This window comes from Fringilla coelebs (assembly GCF_963513975.1).
Source record: "Fringilla coelebs genome assembly, chromosome: 6".
In the NCBI taxonomy this organism is placed as follows: Eukaryota; Metazoa; Chordata; class Aves; order Passeriformes; family Fringillidae; genus Fringilla; species Fringilla coelebs.
The window spans coordinates 32736902-32758338 of record NC_140034.1 but is presented as its reverse complement, the minus strand read 5'-3'; the positions used below and the strand labels follow the sequence as shown (position 1 = coordinate 32758338).

The 21437-nt window shown below is 36.7% G+C and overlaps 1 protein-coding gene across 8 annotated transcripts in view; it reads right to left on the bottom strand.

The window, feature by feature from the left end:
- GPHN (gephyrin) overlaps positions 1–21437 on the bottom strand; it is a 271571-nt gene that overhangs the window by 129797 nt on the left and 120337 nt on the right. The window lies entirely within an intron of this gene.

Genomic DNA, 21437 nt, shown 5'->3' with positions numbered 1-21437 from the left:
GTCTGCCTGGAGTGCAGAACTCACTGTGTTACCTTAAGTACACTCATTACATAGTAAAGTATCCATCTACACAGATCATATCAATTATTGAGACAGCTATTCATATTCTAGCGAAGAAACAACATTATTTGAAAATGTTTAGGGCAAATTAAGTTTTGGGAGTATTATATTGGGAAAGAAGGAATAGTTTTGGAGATTGCTGGCTTAAAGCTTATCATTTGTCACAAAATTAGCTCTGAGAAATATACTGGTTTAAAAAGCTTAAAATAAAACTGTCTGGAACATTTTAAAAAGTACAACCAATTTAGGCAATCCTCAGCTGTATTTTTGCAGGCCTAGTACTGCTATGCAACTCCCATTTAACAGAAGGATCATATACAGACACTTAAAAATGGCAACTGGAATAAACCTGTGTCTGACTGCAAGCCCCACCACACCAATACACCAAGGATTACTTGAAGAAGTGGCAAAAACCAAAGGTTCTGTCTTTATTTCTCCTTCCTTTACTCATTACTTCCACTTTCTCTTTTGTACTCTTTCTTGTCTTTATTAAAATCACATTCATCTTTTTACTCTATCCCTTTGGAGGATAACTCTCTAATTCACTGGGTTGTAAGGGAACACACCAGAAGTTTCTTATATGAACATTTCAAATATGCATAGGAAAGGAACAAGGCTAATGTCTCAAACTTGCACATAAATGAATGAACTAGTAACTACAACTCTTGGGCTACATTTTGAAAAAAAATGTTAATTATGGTAGTAAAAGGATTTCAGGTCTTAAAATTCTTTGCTTCAATAACATAGTTAAGCAATTGGAAATTTCTTTCAATTAGGTGTCATCTCTATTATCTAGAAACATATTTGTTTTGACTTAAACAGGTACAAATTTCAGAGAACACTTTAGAGAAGCTCAGTTTTTGGCAAAGTTAGACCTTAATATTGCATTTTTTTTTAAAAATTAATATAGTCAGGAAAAATCTTCCTTTATAAAACAGGATGGATATGTTTTTGGGGTTTGGTTTGTTTTTTTAAAAGCATAATTTAGCTTTAGATAAAATAAAGCCTGCCAAACTCCTTTTAACAAGAAAATAGATCATCCCTCTGTTCTCATTTTGCTACAGTTCAGTAATACTTCCATTAATGAGGGGAGAAAAAGTCGTGTGATATCCTACAAAAAACTAAAAAAATTAATATCCTAACTCTTCAATTAAATCAAGCAATAATTAAGTGCCTATTGCTGCAGCTGCATCAGTGTACCTAGGAAGACTCCTAGACAGAATTCTCCATCAAGTTCTAGTTACAGCGAAGAAACTTTCAAGCTTTCAAGTAGAAGACCTTTAACTATGAGGCAGTGAGTTTGGGTTTCATTGTCCTTTAGAAGTGCAAATTTATCACTTAGATAATTTAAAATCATGGAAAAATACCCAAGGCTTATATCCAGCTTATTTATTTTCTCTCTAACCCAAAAAACTGGGTCCCATGAAATATTCTCATTGCTGTAAAAATATCTAAAAAAGGAAGCCCCACACTCATCAATTATGAACAAATTGTGGACTCAGAACAGGTAGATTCTGTACTGGCCTTGCAGGGAACTGAATTTTCTCTGTCTTCAAATGAAGATTTCTCTAGGCAAGTGACCTGATATTTGGCTTTACTGATGCTATACAAGCAAAATTATTATATAACATTTCAACCAAAGAAAATTTCATTTAATATTTTTTATGCATATTTCTCCTCTTCTATTGTTTCACTGATGATAAGCTTTCAAGAGAAAATGGCTGGGTCAACAGATTATGTAAAGCACTATTATTTCATTCAAGCCAACGGAAAGATGCTGATGGATACAAAATACAGTAGCTGGCTCTGAAAACAGTCCAGTAAAATTACCACCAAGTTTTAAAAAGCCAGAAAAAGCTACAGAATTCCAGTGGGGAAAAAAACCCCAACCAATAAATAGCTAAATACTTTCAACAATTAATATCCTAAATTAGGCTTTATCAGTTATTTTTCAGGGTCAAGGTGTAACAGAAATGATGGCATTACAGACAGTTCATCCACAAATAATTTTATTTCAAAAGGACACAACCATTTTAGTTTTCACTGAAGTCCTAAAATATTTATATTAATTATGTCTTTCTGATGCACAGAAGTAAAATGTCTTTCTGATGCAGAGAAGTAAAATGTCAGGCCAGTTGTCTCCTTAAGCTTTAGATCTAGTTCCCTGTCCTCTTTACCTAATTTCTCATATTTTCTCACTCAAATACATTTAAATTTCCCTCATTCAAATGAGTAAGAAATTCTTAGGTGTAACAAACAATCTCCACCTCTTGCTCCAAAGAATTCTTGCTTCTTTCAGCTCCCTCTCTCCCACAACCTGGAACTATTCATTGGACTTCCTATGCACTGCCCAATATTGAAATTACTTCAATTATAATACTACTCAACAAAAACCTTGTTTATGATGCTGAAATTTTCTCATGACCAGTGTTAATTTTACCAGTGCAGAAAAATCTTGCCTCATTTTTTCTCTGAGTTGTTAGCCTTTCACATGTAAATTTATTGATTTAAAGACCAATAAAGATCATTACTTCATGGAAAAAATGCCTACAGGTGTGGCTCAGTGCAGAGACCCTATGTATATGGCAGGTACATGCTGGCAAATTCATAAAGGCACCACCACATGAGGATACACTAAGTCCAAAAGCTGTACAGATGCATTTTGGTGGCACCACACCTAAGCTAGTGCTACTTAACTTTTCAGTCAGGGAACAGCTTGAACACTCACAGACATATTTCCTTCTGTGGAGGTAACTTAAGCATCTCCATGTCCAAGATGCAAACCTACCATTAGTCTAAGCTGCAATGAGCAAGCCACAACATTTTGGTAATTTCCTTTTGTATTTAAAACTAGCTCCAGGGCTCGGGTTCTTCCCTACACTACCCTGCCTTGGTCTACAGGGTTCAAGAGAGAGAAAATACATCACGCTTCAACTTGGTATGGTTGTCCAGCAACTCTCCATGATTATCAATAGGTATTGTTGTATTTCTAGTAACTCTTCTTCACTAATAATTTTTGTGGGATAATGCCCCACCATGATACATAAGAAACCTGATCACAGGATACACAATTACAATGGATAGGAAAGTGGGCTATTTTGTACCTCCATTAATGTACCATCCTCTGAACTGGAAAAACAAATAGGCATTCCTTTCTGGAATGAGAGGAACAATGCCCTGATCTTTGCAGATAACTAAGGTCTGTGGATTACTTATTTTAGCCAGAAATTTAAACTTGAGACAGGCTGCAAGTCTCCTCCAGTCCTCCTAGAGCTACTGTCTGGTGATTTTCCACACAGACATTGAGACTACGAGCCTTAACTGGAGCACAAGCACCACAAAGCACGCAAAAATGGTGATTGTGCATCAGATTAAATGGTCATTGTGCATCAGATTAAATTCCTACACAGAAAAGCCGAAGTCCTGATGACTTTTCCTTTTCTATGATGCTACAGTCTATAGCATGTCTTGCCTTTTTTTTTATTGTCCTATTTTTGCCATCACTGCTATGAGACTGTGATAACACTCCCACATGTTTATGCTTCCAAAATTACTAGAATATCTTCTTTCAAGTCAATATTCTGGTGCTTACCATTTAGATTTTTCTGATCAATACATAATTTACTTCACAATACAAGGTTTGTCAAAAGAGTTCTCAATACACATACGTATTTTCATATACCATAGCCACTAGAACATGACATGTACACTGTTATAATTTAAAACATCCAGAAAGAACAGGGAAATGCTAAAAACAGTATAAACAGGGCAGGATTTCATAATGACTCCAATGAATCCATACAGAATTCCTTCATTCTATATTCAGCATTAAAACTAGTTAACTAGTTAAACAATTCTTAATTGTACAGTTAACAAAGATGTTTGGCACTTTGGCTTATGCTAGATTTTTCCAGCACAGTGCAACTGTGAAGTTATTTCACCTTATATGCATCACCAATCACACAAAAAGTAAAATATGTAAAAATTTATACTGCCGAACAAATATAAGTGTTAAATATGAAACTTAATTATGGAAAAAGATACATTTATTTACACTGGACTTTGAAACATAGGTAAGTCAGTATAAGCTGCTTTACAGACATGCATACTATCCAGAAGTATTCTCAAAACAACTTCATGTAACTTAAAAGATCACTGTGGCTCCCAGGACAAACTACTGACAGCATTCAGAGATGCAGAAGTCTGTTCTCCAGAACAGATCTCAAAACTACAAGCTTTGTAAAATTATGTAAATTCTGTCTTTGCAAGCAAATCCTGTCTACTTTCAGAAAATACAAACATATTAAATGCAAGGAGAAACATAGAACAGTATGTTTTTAAATGCATAATAACTTTCCTTAGCAAAACAAGTTAAATTAAATTAAATGCATATATAAAAAGCCATAATAAATATCAATCTATTTTTCTTTTATACTTTTTGTGCTCAAGCTTAAAGAGTGTACAAGATAAATTTCATGTGTGATGATTTAACATCATCACAATGAAGAAACTATAATGAATGACAATATGGCAAGACAGATCAAAGAAGAGAAATTCTGCATAGACACAGATATGCTAAGAAAACTGGATGTAGTTTCAAGCACTGAGTTCAAGGATCATTAAGATCTCATTGCAACCTTTACTTAGTCATGTAGCTTGGACTACTCCAGAGTCCAGCTCACTAAAGTTAAGCCTGATTCTATGACAGGAGAGAGCACACATGAATCAGAAATTCATGTCAGAGCACACAACGCAGGAGAAAATAAGAATGAAAGGTAAAAGTAACCCATTTGTTCCTCATTGTATTATTCAGGAGTTTGAATCTTCTTCTCTATTCTGTGGATCATGGCTTGTACATTATGTAAAAAGACAAATCATATAGTGGGGACCATGCAAGAACATGAATACCCATAAAGAAAGGCAATGAAGTAAAGAGAAGAGTACAACATTAAGTTTGAAAAGGAGGGAAGGTCTTCGAAATGTTAGAGTATTCTTGGAATTAATTTTATATATTTTTGCCCTACCTCTTGTGAAGGTTTTATTTCTTATGCTAACAATCCTTTACTTATTGTTCAAAAGCTTCCATGAAATGTGGAGGCCTGAAGATATTCATGTGTGGAGCAACAACTTTCCAAAAAATCAATTTCAAAATTATTTAAGAATTTCATAAAATTAAGCATTAAAGCAACATGAAAACATGCATGTTGTTTTCTATTACCTCCATTCCTTTTATCCTTTCCCCACCAGCAGAAGGCAGAAAGAGAAATGTTGGGAATATGTTCAGTGTAATCACTGTAGTCAAGAGATTTGGATGAAATGCAATTATGTATCTCACTGTGTCTAATTACAGCTTTTCAAATTTTTGAGATTTTACAGAACACAGTAAGTCATCTTTCAAAGATTCTACAGGTAAATTTCCAGTTTTCAGCATCACAGTCATGTTGCAGTTGTTTTTTTAAATACTAAGCTAATGTATTAAAAGACGTCATAAAAATGTAACTATTTTATTGAAATGCAAAACTAAAGGAGGAATGGAATAAAAATGTACTCTATAAATGGCTTACTTTTTAAATGGAAATTTAATTACAGGCATTTTCCATTTAAAGTAAATTGCAGCTATCAAGTATTTCAAGGTTCAACATACCAATGCAGTCTGTAACATAGAATTTTTAAAAAAGTACTTCATGTCTTCTAAAACCTACTATTCAAGGTAATTAGCCCTAAAACAGAGGGGAAAAAAGTAGGTACTGAAGTGCAATCATCAACAGAGTTCATCTATGCAAACAAGTAAGTGAAGTCCAGCAGAGAGATGGGCAAACACTGAAGTGTTTGGTCAAACCATCATGACTGGAAGTGCCAACACTTTTAAGAGCTGAGACTGGCAAAAGAACTTCTAATTATTTTGATGGAAACAGGTAAAGACAGTTGAGGCCATGTACAAGATTGATTTCCTCTCAGAAAAACAAAGGAAAGATTCTTATTTCAAGCTACCTACCTTGACATACTAGTCTTAGTACGTCTATACTAAATATGGCTATACTATAATCAAGAAAAATAGTGAATTTATTGTATGACTTAATAAATTGCATTAAAAACTACAAGTAGATTTAGGTCAGAACGAACCATGCACCTACATGCACACAAAGGCACAAAGACCCTTTTCCTTCTGTACAAAAATCTGCTCCCATCTAATGTTGGTGCCCCTGGTATCCTCCTAGAGCCTGGCTAAGGTCACTCGCAGCTACTCACAGGAAAGGACTGGGCACTTAGCTTTCTTCAGATGCTTGGAGGAAGAGATGGAACTTGGAATTAGATACTTTCCAAATGTGTCTGTGTCTACAAAGACCTTTACTCTGTATTTGGCAGCTATATACATAAGCGTGGGCCTATGAGTGCATGTGCTCATTTTTATCTAATAAAAATGTATTAGCAAAAGCACCAAAGTTCAATGTGTCTCATTTTTGCCATGCATAAAAGGTGTCTCTCTAAAATATAATATTTACTCACTAAAATAAATATTACAGAGTTATAGAAATTCTGATTTTCTTAAGAATTGAAAACAATTAAAAATTTAAGAAAGACAGAATGCCTCCTTGCCAGCATCCCTTTTCCTAATGAGAATCTTAAAGATCTAATTTTTTTTTTTTGATCATACAAGCTAGCAACAATACAAGCTAAATAACAACTGGAATGAAAATGAAAAAGCATAAAATCAAGTAAATGAATCCAATAATATTTACTAACAACAGAAAAACTCTCTTCATTTTTTAAATTTTCTTAAATTAAAACAGCGCTACAAAGACCTGTTGTCACAAGAATACATGCTTGATTTTGGAGCCATAAAATTCAGATTATTGGGCACAACAAGATGGCTTTTCCCACATTTTCTTCCCCTTTGCATACATATAGCACTCATCTAAGGTTGTTTAGAAAACCATACTTTGGGTTTTCTTCTCAGAATGTGCAAAGGCAGCTTGATATTACACACAAGTCAGTAACTTTCTAAAACTAGAGCTCTTCATAATATTTTACGTACGTGTACCAATATCTACAGCACTTGTATCTCACGTACCACAGATCAGAAGCTTCAGCAAACTTTGCAGGCTGTAACTAAGCCCAGATAAACTACACCCTAATCTTACCAAAAAGGCAAAGTGACAGAAAACCAACTGTAAATTTCTTTGACCTGCCAGGGCAACATTAATTGCTACAACCTTAAGGACCTGGTACAAACACATCCACTATATTTGGAAAGGCGACAGGTCTAAGAGAAGTCCCAGTACAAACACCTCAGAAACATATTTCTGTAATGGCCTTCAACTCACTTGAAAATAATAATTTGCAGAAATTGCATGTAGGGACAAGTACATCTCCAGTTTAAGCTAGGTTATACCCCATGTCTACTTATTTAATTGGCAGGAAGTGTAGTGAATTAGAAAATTACTACAAGGCTTCTGTGATTAAAAAGAAAAAATAAAACATGAGGTCAGCTGTGGAAAAAATGTTTAAACTCAAATGTTGGCTTTCCTGCAACTAAGTTTTAAACATCAATATACTAGTATAAATAAAACTGATTCTTATAGAATCCAGTTCCATTTCTAGTCTCATTTTCTAATAAATACAATCTTACATGTTACTTCACACATTTAGCTACAATAGTGAATGACATTATTTTTTTTTTTAATTATGTTACAACTTATATAATCTCAAGTTTTCAGTTTTCATGTAGCTCTCAATGGAAATGACAAACTGAATAGAATGAAGATATTTAAATATCTAAATAAGGTTAGGATGGGGGGAAAGACAAGAGATGAAACCATTAGAGAGACAGGGAGCTACTCAGTGTAATGCAGTTTGTGGTATAAATTTCCCCCCCGTGTATTGTTCATGCACATCATCCATGGAGTCAATGAACTAAATTGGTTTTAAAAATAAAATCCACTGCTTTACCTGTGAGAATACAGTAAAGAAAATTTACCTACCAATGAACAGCTGCAGTACTTTGAGACACTTAGTCCATACATATACTCTAAGAGTGGGTGGGCTTGTGGGCTGCCCTGGAGTGTCCCGGGAGGGGCACTCCCACTCCTCCCCTCGTCCTGCTTGAGGCATTGACACACAGGGCAGAGGGCATCCGCCACCACTGCAGTTCCTCTTAAATGCACAATCAAACCTGAAAGAGATTCAGAAAGAGGGGAAAAGCAGGTAGGAGACTAATGTACATGCAGACTGTACCTCTCAAAGAACACCAGTTACTGATGAGTAACCTTTCTTCTTTGAGTCTGCATGTACATTCCCACAATGACTCACTCTGATCAGTTACCTGTGCCTTTTCCCATCCAGGAGAAGGCCTGAGAACTCCCACAAACAACTGCAGCATCCCTCCACTGAAGGCTGAAACAGCCCTGGATCCTATTAGACTAAGACAATGCTGGGTGAAAGCAAAGAGAACTCCAGGTGACTTACAGCACATGTCTAAATGCCATACAATATAGATATTAAGTTTGTCCAGAGATCTAACAGAATTTGGTTTGGCCATATGAAATTCCTTGAGTCTGCTCAGAGACAGAAAGGCACCTAAACAATCATTATGCGAAGTCAGCCAAACTTTTTGATATTCCCACAGTGCAACAAGAAAAGAAGCAAACTAGAAAACTTGGATCTTTGAAGAGAAATCATAAAGACCTTATGAAATCAATAATATAACATAAAATTCAATCAAAGAAGCATAAGATCTGAAAATAAGTACTGAAGGACTAATTCTCTTGCTACTCTTGATCTTCAGCACCACTTCAAGAAGGACTCCTGGATGACTGAAGAACAGATACTCTACCCATATATAGGTAGTATAAAATAGCAGCTCTAAGGACTCATATACTTCACTAGCTGGCTGAGAAAACTATTTCCAAATGTACCACTTTCCTAGACACAAGCAGAAGGAGTAAGCAGAAGTAAGAATTAAAGAGCTCAAAAGGGGAGAAGCAACCACTGCAATACAGTGGTTTTCCACTCCATGATCAGTGGGAAACTCATCAATCATGAACAATTCAATACGTCCCGATCATCTGTTAGGAAGATGTGAGTTGTGAAATGTGTGAACATCAGCAGACTGAATCAGAGAGAGCAAACTGGTACCCTCACCAAAATACAGAGAGAAATCAGAGGAACTACACATCACAAATATTCAGAGAGCTGAGATCAAAGCAGCAACAAACATGTCATACAGACAATATCATTTTCTCATAGAGTATGTGTGCCTACATTATACTTTCATGCTACTAGCTATCATTACTCTGGAGATAAGCAAAAACTGACATCCCTAGAGATTGATTAATGGTTTGGCTTGGGACTCTCAAGATTGCCACAGACTGAAGAGTGAGGGAAGAGCTAAAATACGATGTCTATGAAGACTACAAAAGAAGTTTCTCACATAGCTGTTCATGACTATACCCACTGTCAGAACATGGTGAAACCACAAAACAAAAACCCCACCATTTTGTCTTTACTGAGTATTTCTCTTTATGTTTGCCAATTGTGGTAACTTACAATCAATGCACCGTAAAAGGAGAATCATTTTACAAGCCTAGTCCAAATAAAATTGCTGTATGGCTCTATTTAAGCAGGCATCTGTATGACATGCCAAAACAATAAGCATATTTTAGCACAACCACAGGCAGCATTGCAAAAACTGTAACATTCTCAAGTACTGAGAAAGAAGGCCCTAACAGATAATAGGTTCCTCCTGAGGTAGAAACCATTGCTATTTTGTAGCACATGTAAAGGTTATGGTCTCCTTCCTACCCAAAATGTTCTGTAAATTTAAATAGTCAAATATAGTGTTATGCTTCACTGCATGAAAAATGAGGCTTCAATAATGCCTGAGTCTATTAGTCCAAATGATCAGTGTGGGGAAAAAAAGGCAGCATGACTAAAATAGAGGTTACGAGCTCCTGAGTTCCAAGTACTGATACTATTCAAGCCAGAATGGAGTGACTGTGGTGACACAGACACTGCTTTTTCCTAACCACAACAGAATTAAGGGTGTTGGTAGTGAAGCACCAATCAGAAATGTATGGAAATCAAATATCTCCCTACCAACAGAGATGCTGTTGCCCTCTGGAGAAGGCATTTTAATTTCTGGATGTTATGATAGATTAATTAGTCCTTGGTGAATAACGTTGTCAATACAGTTGCCTATTTAAATATGCAGAGAAATTGCTGTTAAGAAGATGTGCCAGCATATTTTGAAGATCCTGATAATCTGTAACAATCATTTTATGTCAAGCACAACAGTTCCATAGATGGAGTAATTACATAATGCATGTATTCAGCACCTCCATGCTTGCTCCTGCAGTGCATTATGATGGTGCCACTCACTAAAAAAATCATTGTTCTGAGCATCAGTGTATGGATCCAGAACAGCATTCTGATATTGCCTGGTAACTTTTATTAGAATCACAGAATATCCTAAAGATGCCTCTCTTGCGCAATAAAGAAGCCAGCCTAGATGACATCTCTACATATTTGTAATGGATCCTGCTACCAGCTGAGAGATTTAAGGTTTACTATCATTCACCTGTATCAATTCTCTAACATCAAATAATCAATGCTAGATTTAGCTTCCAGAAAATAATAAAGCAACAGTAAAAAGCGCCCTCATTGAAAACAAAGTAACGTTGTTTAGTTCTCTAAATATAAGAAAGATATGGACATCCTGCTCTGATATATTCTTGTGATAGGGATAGACAAACAAGAAAGAAAAAGTTATACACTACAAAAGAAAGAAGACTGGAGTATTCTGGATCTGATTAGATTGTCTGCACTTCTCCATTTTCTGTTGAGTAGGAGTAATCCTGAAGACCCTGAAAATGATTCTCAAAAGCTATAAGGAAAGTATAAAACTCAGTTGAAATTCATTGACAGCAATTAATAAAAAACATGTTAACAGCTGCTGAAGGCAGTGAAAAATGAGTAACTATGATCATTACAGAAAAAAGAGATTTTTCTCTATGCGCCTTGGTTGTATTTTTCTACAAAGATAGAGCACAATAAAAGAATAATAGAATGAACTAGTAATAGGCTGCCTTGCTGATTAGGTTATTGCTTATTCCTAAGTGAGTATAAGTAGCCAAGGAGTAAAATGTAGAGAAAGAACCTTTTTGCACTTAGAAGACTGAACCAAACTTACAAGAGTGACTGAATTACTGAGCTGGAAAGGCCATTCCCTTCAAAGGAAAGACATTTTCAGAATTGAGTCCATGAGAATGTCTCTTATAGGCCCAAAGGATTATAGCTATTACATAATACTGGATGAAAGCTGTTACCATAGAATTTGATGAGCCATCATCTGCTTCCATTTCAGCTTGCAGAGGTGTCTTAGCATCAGCCAATCCCGCTGCAATCAAAGATTTCAACTTTTATACTCAGGAGAAAACTAATGCAGAAAAATTAATATCAGAAAGACTTTCTCTAAAAGCTGAAACTTTTGGGTCATCTCTCTTTTGGAACGCTTTTTTAAAATGCTCATTTTTTCTTGATACACCCTAACAACAAAATTGCTTGGAATCAGGAGGCAATAAAAGCATTCAGAATACTAAAGAGATTTCAAAATCACCTTTGAACTGTTTCTGCAGCTGGTATAAATGAAACTAAAATCTGCCAGGGTACTAAGGTTGTTCAACCATGCCTTTGGGGTATTGGAAATCTCTCAGGCAAAATAATTTACAGAATTTCAAGCAACTTACAGCACTTCTGAAAAAAATATTTGTATTCTAATCATCATTGTTTCTAAGATCCTAAATTCTTGGAAATTATTTTATGTTCTAAAGAAAGATATGTTGTCACTGTAATACATTAAAGACTATACGTATATAAAAACGAAACAAGTCTATTTTTCTCAGCCAACTAAACTGGAGACAAGTTTGTAAGAAGTCTTCCTAATTTGGTAAAGTTGCTGCATCTGGAGCAAACAGAAGCTTAATAAAGCAAATGCTTCGCAGAACAGATCTAGCTCAACCTGGTCTCATGTTAGCAAAGTCCCAAAGGTTGACTAAGACATGAAGAAAGTTCAAAGAAATACATGAAAAGAGTTGGAAAGGACTATTCTAAGCAGAATCACTTGTCATCTCTTGTTTTTCTAAAGACATATGCCAAACTCTACTAATTAAATCATAAAAGAAATACTAATCATTAGTATCAGAATGAGAGAAGCATGGAATACTTTCTCCTTACAAATGCTTGCAGCAATCATATCGAGTCTCTTGACTGCTGCAGAGGTATTCAAGAATCACCTGGACAGAATCTTGTGCAAAGAAGGGAGTCTCCAACACCACTTTGGGCAATCCCTTCCAGTGCTTGATCACCTGCACAGTAAAGAAATTCCTCCTCATGTTCAGGTGGAACTTCATGTGCATCAGTTTCTCCCCATTGCCTCCTGTTCTAGTGTTTGGCACCACCAAGAAGAGCCTGGCTGTTGGTAATGGGATCAAATGCAAAGAAAAATCTAAATGCAAACAAATAATCTAAATCTAAAATATCATTTAATAAATATAAAATATCAAAATGCTGGCGAAGAAAAAACACACTGGTGCAGTGCAGTAGTTTTTAGTTCCACAGGTGTTGTTTTTCTCTTCCTACTCTCTCTCCCCTGTGAGCTCCCTTTAATTTGATTTCCTTACAGATAAACCACTGCCTTCTAATTGATCCTTAGGGGCTCTTGCTAATTTTGTAACACACAAAACATGTCTCAAGAATTCTAGGCATGTGATTGTTTTCAATCACAATAAGTGACATACTCACACAGTGGTTTTCCACCCAGATTCACAGCATCCTCAGCAAACACAAAAATTACCTGGGCCTTTAGGGTTAACATTCTCTTGTTCTAATCTTGGTAAGGGTGTCAGATGTTTGGCACCATTCCCATACAAGGCTCTATCCTCTGACACCCTCCCTTCAGATACTGATAGACAGTGATGGGGTCCCCTCTCAGTCATCTCTTCTTGGGGCTGAACAGACTCAGCTCCCTCGGCCTTTTCTCATAAGAGGGATGTTCTAGTCCCCTCACCATCTTCAGAGTCCTTCACTGGACCTGCTCCAGCAGCTCCATCTCTCTCTTGTCTGAGGAGCCCAGAACTGGACCCAGCACTCCCAGTGAGGCTCACCAGGGCTGAGCAGAGGGGCAGGATCACCTCCCTTGACCTGCTGGCCACGCTCTTCCTAATGCAGGATCTCATCAGCCTTCTTGGCCACAAGGACACACTGCTGGTTCAGGGACATTTTGTTGTCCACCAGAACAGTTTGTTGTCCTCCAGGTCCTTTTCCACAGAGCTGCTTCCCAGCAGCTCAGCCCAGCCTGTGCTGGGCCATGGGGTTATTCCTGCCCAGGTGCAGGACCCTGCACTTGCCTTGGTTGAATCTCAGGCAGTTCTCTGCCCATCTCTCCAGACTGCTGAGGTCCTTCTGAAGGGCTGCACAGCCCTCTGGGGTATCAGTCACTCCTCCCAGCTTTGTGTGCTCGGTGACCCTGCTGAGGAGGGATCTGCCCTTCATCCAAGGCATTGTTGAGTAAGTTATTGACCGCTGAGCCCAATAATGAACCTCAGACGACTCTGGTAGTGACAACCAAATCCTGTGCCACTGATCAGAACCCTCCTTGCTAAAGTATGAGTAATTTCTAGAAGTCATTTCCAGAACACATGGAAAGCCCTCTGGACTACAAGTACTTGCTTGTTGTTTTGAAGATTGAAGAAGACATACACAGTAAACCTTACCAGAATCCAGAGTTATTTATATAGTCCAAAGAAGAGTTGCATAAGAAATAATGAGTCTTTTCAACTGTGTATCACCTGCTTTATATACCATTATTCTAACATATGGTCTGTTACATGAAAGTGTTTATATAAGTGATTTTTGGTTATTTAATTGCAAAACTTACCTTTCTGGACAAGGTCAAATCATATTACAGTTCACTGCTCACTGCAACTCAGAATATATGTTTCATTGCCATAACTAAAAATAGCATATTGCCCCTTTCAAAGAGTTGTACCATCTCCCACACATCCTACTTCAGGGATTATGATGCATGCAGTGTACGTTATCTCTGGACTACTGCCTTCCCTTGTAGAGACAATTGCCACTTTAGTGCTAGAGAGTGATGAAGAGCCTACACAGGCAGCACAGTCATAAAGAGAGTATTTTCAGTAAGAGAGAGTAGGTGGCATTAGTGGATGAGGGAGATAGGCAATAAATTTCATCTGTGAGCAAAAACTGGGCAACACCCTCTGGAAATCAAGGACCACACACTGTTCTGTTTATATCATTTCTTATATTGTAGTGCTCCTGACCAGGAGGCCATTGTACATCAAGGAATTAGCACATAGCAGTTCCCTTGAGGTTCCTACAGAAGGCTGCCCTCTGCTTTATGTTCAGCACGGTTTTCAGGAATGTGTCATGCTGCACAAACCTCGTTTGCCAAAGGACAGACTCATCCACCTCGTTGTAATGGAGAAACCTGTAGGCTCCAATTCAGTTCTGGTGATTACACCACCAGCATGGCTTTCCTTCACCTAAAAGAGCAGCAGAAATTTCCCACAAGTGGAGAAATCCATCCACATCTGATGCTGCATGAACATACAGTTCCCAGCATCGGAAGGGAGTGAGATTTATTTGCTTCCTATATTCCTCCTCTTCCTCTGCTTTATGAAAGCAGGTATTTCATTCAGCTATTTGCTGTCAGGCCTTTCTTACTGAGATACAGAAAGAACCTGGCACTTCCCTCTCTCTTGCTTTCTGCCCCACTACAGAAAACACACACCCAGAGACACAGAATTCCCTTTTCATTTCAAGACCCATCACTTCTAACTACAGGAGAGAGGCCTTTACTCTTTTCTTGCAATTATTATTCAAGTCTTTTCTGCCCTGTAAGACTTCTCTCTCCAAGCCCACTCATACTATGATATTTGAAAACATTAAAAAGAAATCAAAGATTTTTTTTTTCTGCTAAGACTTATAAATCTGTGGTTAAATATCAGGTCTATAAGGAATGCAATAATTGTATACTACCCATCTTCCTTTACATTTGTACCAATGAATCTAAGCACAGTATGATGGTTTTGCAGCTGTAACCAGCCATACTGATCAACTTGAAAAAATTTAGCCAGTTTTCAAGCCACCATAGTCATTTCTTCCTGAATGTCACAGATCATTTAGTAGTCCCTTAAGTCTTTAGCTCCTGTTTCAGCTTTCACTTCTAACTCCAAAAGCAGATACATTCAGCAGGAAACCCTAAGCAATTTTTATCTGTCACACAAATTTCAAAATATCAGCAAGAAAATTTAAGATTACTGGCTACACTAAATATATTTTATTTGAATGAACAGCATACAGCTTTCTACACTAAACATTAACAGTGATAAGGCTTTTTTATCAGACAGCAACTTATCTACCAAATTTTTTGTTTGGGAAATTTGAATTTCCTGAATTTTTTGACCCTTAGAAAAAAACCAAAACTAATAAAACCCATGATAAAATGGAAGCACGGGAAAATAGACTACCACATCAATTAAATATACTCAGTTGAAGGTCTTAACTAGCAAGTTAACATCTGGCCATCCTAATTTATAATACTGACAAGAGAATACTACTTTGCTCAGGAAATAATTGCAGTCTAAAAGAATAAACAGACTTCACACCTTTAGGCTCCTTTTATTATAATGATATTTTTGTAGGGAGATAATAAATTTCTCACTGACCTACTTGTATAAAAAATTTCATTAGTAATCTCTGTTCTTTGGATAGATTTCAGTGTCTGACTGAGGTCTGATATGAAAATGTTTCATTCTTTTGCAAACTCTGCACTTTGGATGTTTCCTTCAGTTGCCTGCAGATAATCTACAATGGCAAAGAGCAAAAAATCAGGCTTCCATGGAGAGTTTTGCATGAGAGAAATACCAGGGATCTAGAAAACCATTCTAAATTAACTGCTTATACCTAAGTTTCAATTTGAATTTTTTTTAAATTTTATTTGCATTACAGAGCTATTATCCACCCTATGTGTAAAAGAAACTTGTTATTTGTCAGTGGGCTTGATGCATTGCATCTTATTCCTGATCTTGAAACCTACCTGTTGAAGTGATTTAAGTATGACATTAAATATGCAGTCAGAGAAAAACTTGTGCCCCGTGTATTAATTTGAAGAACTGTGTTGTGACTACTGATGATGTATCCAAAGACAGGCAATGAAGCTGGTGAAGGATCTGGAGCACAGGTTTTTGATGAGTTGCTGCTGAGGGAGATGGAGGTGCTTAGCCTGGAGAAAAGGAGGCTCAGGGAGACCTTACCATTCTCTACAAGCACCTGAAAGGAGGCTGTAGAGAGGTGGGGTTCTGTCTCTTTCCACAAGTAACAAGGAATAAATAATAAATAAATTACATGTTTATTTCATAGAATATAAAAAAATATTACATAAGAAGAATGGCAGCCATTTGAAGTTGTGCCAGCGGGGTTAGATTGCATCTCATGATGCATCTCTTCACCAAAAGAGCTCCCAAGCATTGGAACAGGCTACTCATGGAAGTGGTGGAGTTAGTCCCTCTGGAGGTATTTCAAAGACATACAGATGGGGCACTGGGGAATATGACTTGAAGGTGAACTTGGCAGTGTTAAGTTTTACAGTTGGACTTGATGATCTTAAAGGTCTCTTACAACCTAAATGATTCTATGACAGAACAAAATCTTAATTAAAATCACACGAAAGGATAAAATTTCAAAATAGCTGATCACATGTTAATTCCATGTTTCATACATATTCAAAATACATAACTATAAGGATAGTAAGAATATTGCCTTTGGTTTTCTTTCCCTATTATTTAGCCATTCTCAGAAGACAATATAAGTACTCAAACATATCCAATAATCTTTTCATTGGTAGAGATCCAGCAGAGTGAATTAAAAAAGCTTTTCAACAAAAAGCTACTCTGAAATTAGCTATTTATTCTACCAGTGAGGAAAAGCCTTTTTTTTTTAATTTGTACATTATGAAATTGCCATGGTGTTAGATGAACTGCAACATCATCAGCTGTTTTTCCTTGCATAACTAGGACTCTGTTAAAATACTATTTCTCCAAATATAGGATTGAGTTTTAAAGAGTTTAAGATACTGAAATTGTGCAACAAAACACTGAAATTCAAAACATTCTGAATGTGCACCCACATATTAAAATCTTTATAAAATTTTACATGTTTCATATAAAACATTTAAATATAATAACACATTGTAAAAATGCCTGGGTATCCAAACACATGAGGTGTAGCTCACTTGTCTAAAATAAAGCAAAATGGCAGATGTAGGGAACTGTGTCGTTAGGAAGAAAGCTTCATTCCCTGTGTATCAGCTACTGGCTAAATGGTCAAAATGTTTGTAACTAAGCACTTCTAATAATCGGGTCTGCAGAAAATATTTAATCCCCAGAAAACTCAGACTTTTTCATTATCTGTGAGATTTGATTTCTTAGTTCTTTTGCTGGGTGTCTCAGAAGTCAACTCTGTAGTGGGTATAAGGTTTGCAAAAGCATTAATTACACTGAGAGCATACTACTTCACAAATTTTTTTTTTTATTTTCAAAACATAACAATCCCTTTAGATTTCTCACCAACATATGCATTCACAGTTTGTAACACTGCTTAGAGGCATTTGGAACTTTTGTACGTAAAGCAGTTCTTTATAGCTCTCTGATTTTAAACTTGGCCACCTTTCCTTCAAAACAGCCTGACCATAATTGTGTGCTGCCATTTAGAGCCTCAAGATACTCCATAAAACTCAAGTGTTACCTTCAGTGTCCCAAATGACAGCCAGTTTTATTTTTACACATTGCATGTTTTATGCAGTATTATTTCTTAGAAATACTTATTAAAATACAGAAGACACTCCAAATAAATAAAGAAGGGTTATTTTCTGCTTTGTTAAACAAGGACAAGAATTTTAAAACATCTTGATGTTAAGCTCTTATCTTCCTAAGGTATCCTCAGATACATAGTTTCATTTTCCAGAGTGATCCATCTTGGGTAATGCTCACTCATGTTAAATTACGTTCAACTACCAAGAACACAGAAGAACCCTTTAGAATGACAGAACTGAGCAGTACAAATTTCCACAGGGGATCAGCCTATTTGTTAAAAGGGAGGTTGATGTCCTCATACTACTGAAGCTACTGAGAGAAAATGTTACCATATTTGGATTTTAAAAACAAGGGTATTTTGATAGAGCGTAACAGTAACAAAGCAGGTGATAAATAAGTAGAGAAAATAGAAATGTCATTCTATGCAGAAATGATAACAGAAGTATATGTGCTACCTTTGCAGTCTTAGGGTCCTAATCTTGTCCTAATGATGAGACAGCTGAAATTGAATGCAATCATTTCTGCCAGAACAATTCTAGAAATTTTTGTGTCTTTTTAATAAGAACGTATATTAAAAAGTGAAACTCTTCAACCACTCCACCTTTAATGGAACTTTGAGGATTCGATGGCATTCCCTCCCTTATACATTTTCTTTAGCAAGAGTCATAGAATTTCCAAAATCCTACTATAATTGAAAAATACAGAATCAGTATTACAGTAAATAATATCAAAATGCTTCCCATTTTATCATGGTGGAATCCAGAAAATGAGCATATCAAAACCATAGGAAAATGAAAAGGAAAACATCAAGCTTTAATCTTACATTAGTCCTTAATTTGAAAAGAATTGTTTTCTCTGTCTAAATAGGTGCATGCTAAGACACACTTCAGCAGTGTGCTCAAAGATAATGCAAAAGAGCAAATATTATGACTTCAGACACAACAAATTACATCATTTTTCTTGCAATATCAAAACATTCTGTTTGGTAAAGCACATAATCTTGCACCCAAATATATAATACTACTGTTATCCAGTCAAATACTTAGTGTTTTCTACACACACCTTGCAAAACTAACTGGCTTTTGTCAGAACCAGAGCTGTGTGAGATAATTTGTCCATATCAATCCCACTTCCTTAAGGATCTGATGCCTCCACCAAAGATGCACTCTGCTCTTGTGTCTATCCTTTTCTTAGGCGGTGGCATCGCTTATTAGTTCCCTTAGGTAAAAAACAGGAAAATAAATAGTTCCACAAACTATTGACCACAAAAATGCAAACAGCAGATAAAATATACTGGTTATGAATATTAATGGCCACAATAAGGCTTTTTGTCTTGGGAAAAACTCCAACAAAAACAGAGGAAGTTCTTGGGATAACTTTTTTATCATGATACAGAAGCAAACTTCAGGGGAAGAATTTCTTTCAGCCTGATAACATATCTGCTGGACTTCCTTAAAACTGTTGCAATACAACATTTTTAATATGGAATAGACCAATGTCTGAGGGAGCTGGGGTTGTTTAGCCTGTACAAGAGGAGTCTCGGGTGAAATCTTACTGTTCTCTACAGCTGCCTGAAAGGGGATTGTAGCAAGGTGGGGACAAGTCTCTTCTCTCAGGTAACAAGTGACGGGACAAGAGAAAAAGGCATCAGGTTGCACCAGGGAAGGTTTAGATTGGTTATAAAGCATTGGAGCAGACTGCCCAGAGAAGCAGTGGAATCACTATCCCTGGAGGTATCTAAAAGACATATACATTGGGCACTTGGGGACATGGTTTAGCAGAGGACTTGGCAGTGCTGGGGTTGATATTTGAACTGTATGATCTTTGAGGTCTTTTCCAACCGAATGATTCTATGATCCACTGTAGTTCAGGGAGAAAATATTAGAATATACGTTATTGGAGGCTAAATGTTCAAAAATTCTTTACTGATGAGATAGATGATCAAACCAGTTGGAGACTACTGGTCTAGAAAATTGTTTGGTTTTTTCTTTGAATAGTCTGCCAGAAGGGCTGGGCACTCTCTAAGTACTTAACTCAGACAATAGAGTTTCACTAGTAACAAGGGTACTGTACTATGAATTTCACATTTGGAACCTGACATGCCGTGTTATGGGAACACAAGTGCTGGCTGAAGGCTTGGGACACATCTACCACAGCCTATTAGCACAAAACAGCCCTTTTAATACCTCTCTGCTTAACAGACTTTGGCTCAGATTGCAGAGTAGCCTTTGATCATATGAACTGGAATCCTTTCAGAGGAAACTTATTTGGAAGATGGACTTCAGCAGCATGCGCAATTCCCTCCAGCTGTTAACAGGCACACAGAACAATACCAGAAGTAGCTGGTATTGAAATAAAACATACCAAAGGACATATCATGTATGCTGGATCTCCAGCACTGCATGCTTTACTTTATAGATAGATGGGTTTTTTTGGTTTGCGTGACTTGGCGACACAGACATGACTCAAGATAGATGCTCAGTTTTTGGCACCAAGGACAGGGTGGCTAGGGCTAAGGCAGGCATTTTTAAATGTGTCTCTACACATTTGGCTATGAGTTTATTTTGCTGGAAGACATCCATTTCTTGAAGCCTTTAGGACACAGTTAAGCCAACATTCCAGCTCTGCACACTATCGGAGATGAAAAGAGCCACTTACCCAGCATACTCAATAAAACATAGAATCCACTTCTAATTTTTAATTTTACATTGGTGCTCAGACACAGCTCATCAGCACAAAATCTCATCTAGACTAATCTTGTGCAACTGATAAAAGAAAGTATTTGGGCAAATAAAATGCCTCTAACCACAGTTCAACATTTCAATACTTTTATACCATTCCCTTATGATATCTCCTTGAAGGAAGTTTTTGTTTGGTTTTCTGTTAAAAACATTTCATGTTTCATATTCTGGTTTAGACAGTGGACCTTATATATGACAGGGTCACAAATAGGACACCACAAAAAACCTAATTAATTAACAGAGAAGTTGAATGGGGTGCAATCACGCAGTGAAGTACTAAGCATTATTCTATTCATACACTTTACAAACTTGCATGTCACAGGGAAGCTTGTGTAGTTTTTGGTGTCTTCCTATTGCGGTTTCCAATCATGTCTTAAAACACAACCTTAACAATCATCTGAAAACATATGATGAAAGCAAAATAAACTACACTATTCTGGCAGAATTATTTGCAGTCTACAAGTTCCAAATCTTTTCAGGAAAACATGGTGTATTAAACTGGTTTCTGCTGTGCTGTGTGTGTTCTTTCTTTTTTCCCCTTACAATCAGTGCATTATCAACCAAGAGAAAACACATAATCAAAACTTTGGCACCTGCTTTCAGGCAGTCTTAAAATTTGCATAAATTAAGAATGAGAGTTAATTTTAAAAGTGTAGTATAAATAAGGAAGAATGTTGCTGAAATGCAACCAAATGTGCCACTTTTGAAAATTTCTGTCCCAGTCTCTTCGTCTGTTCCTCAC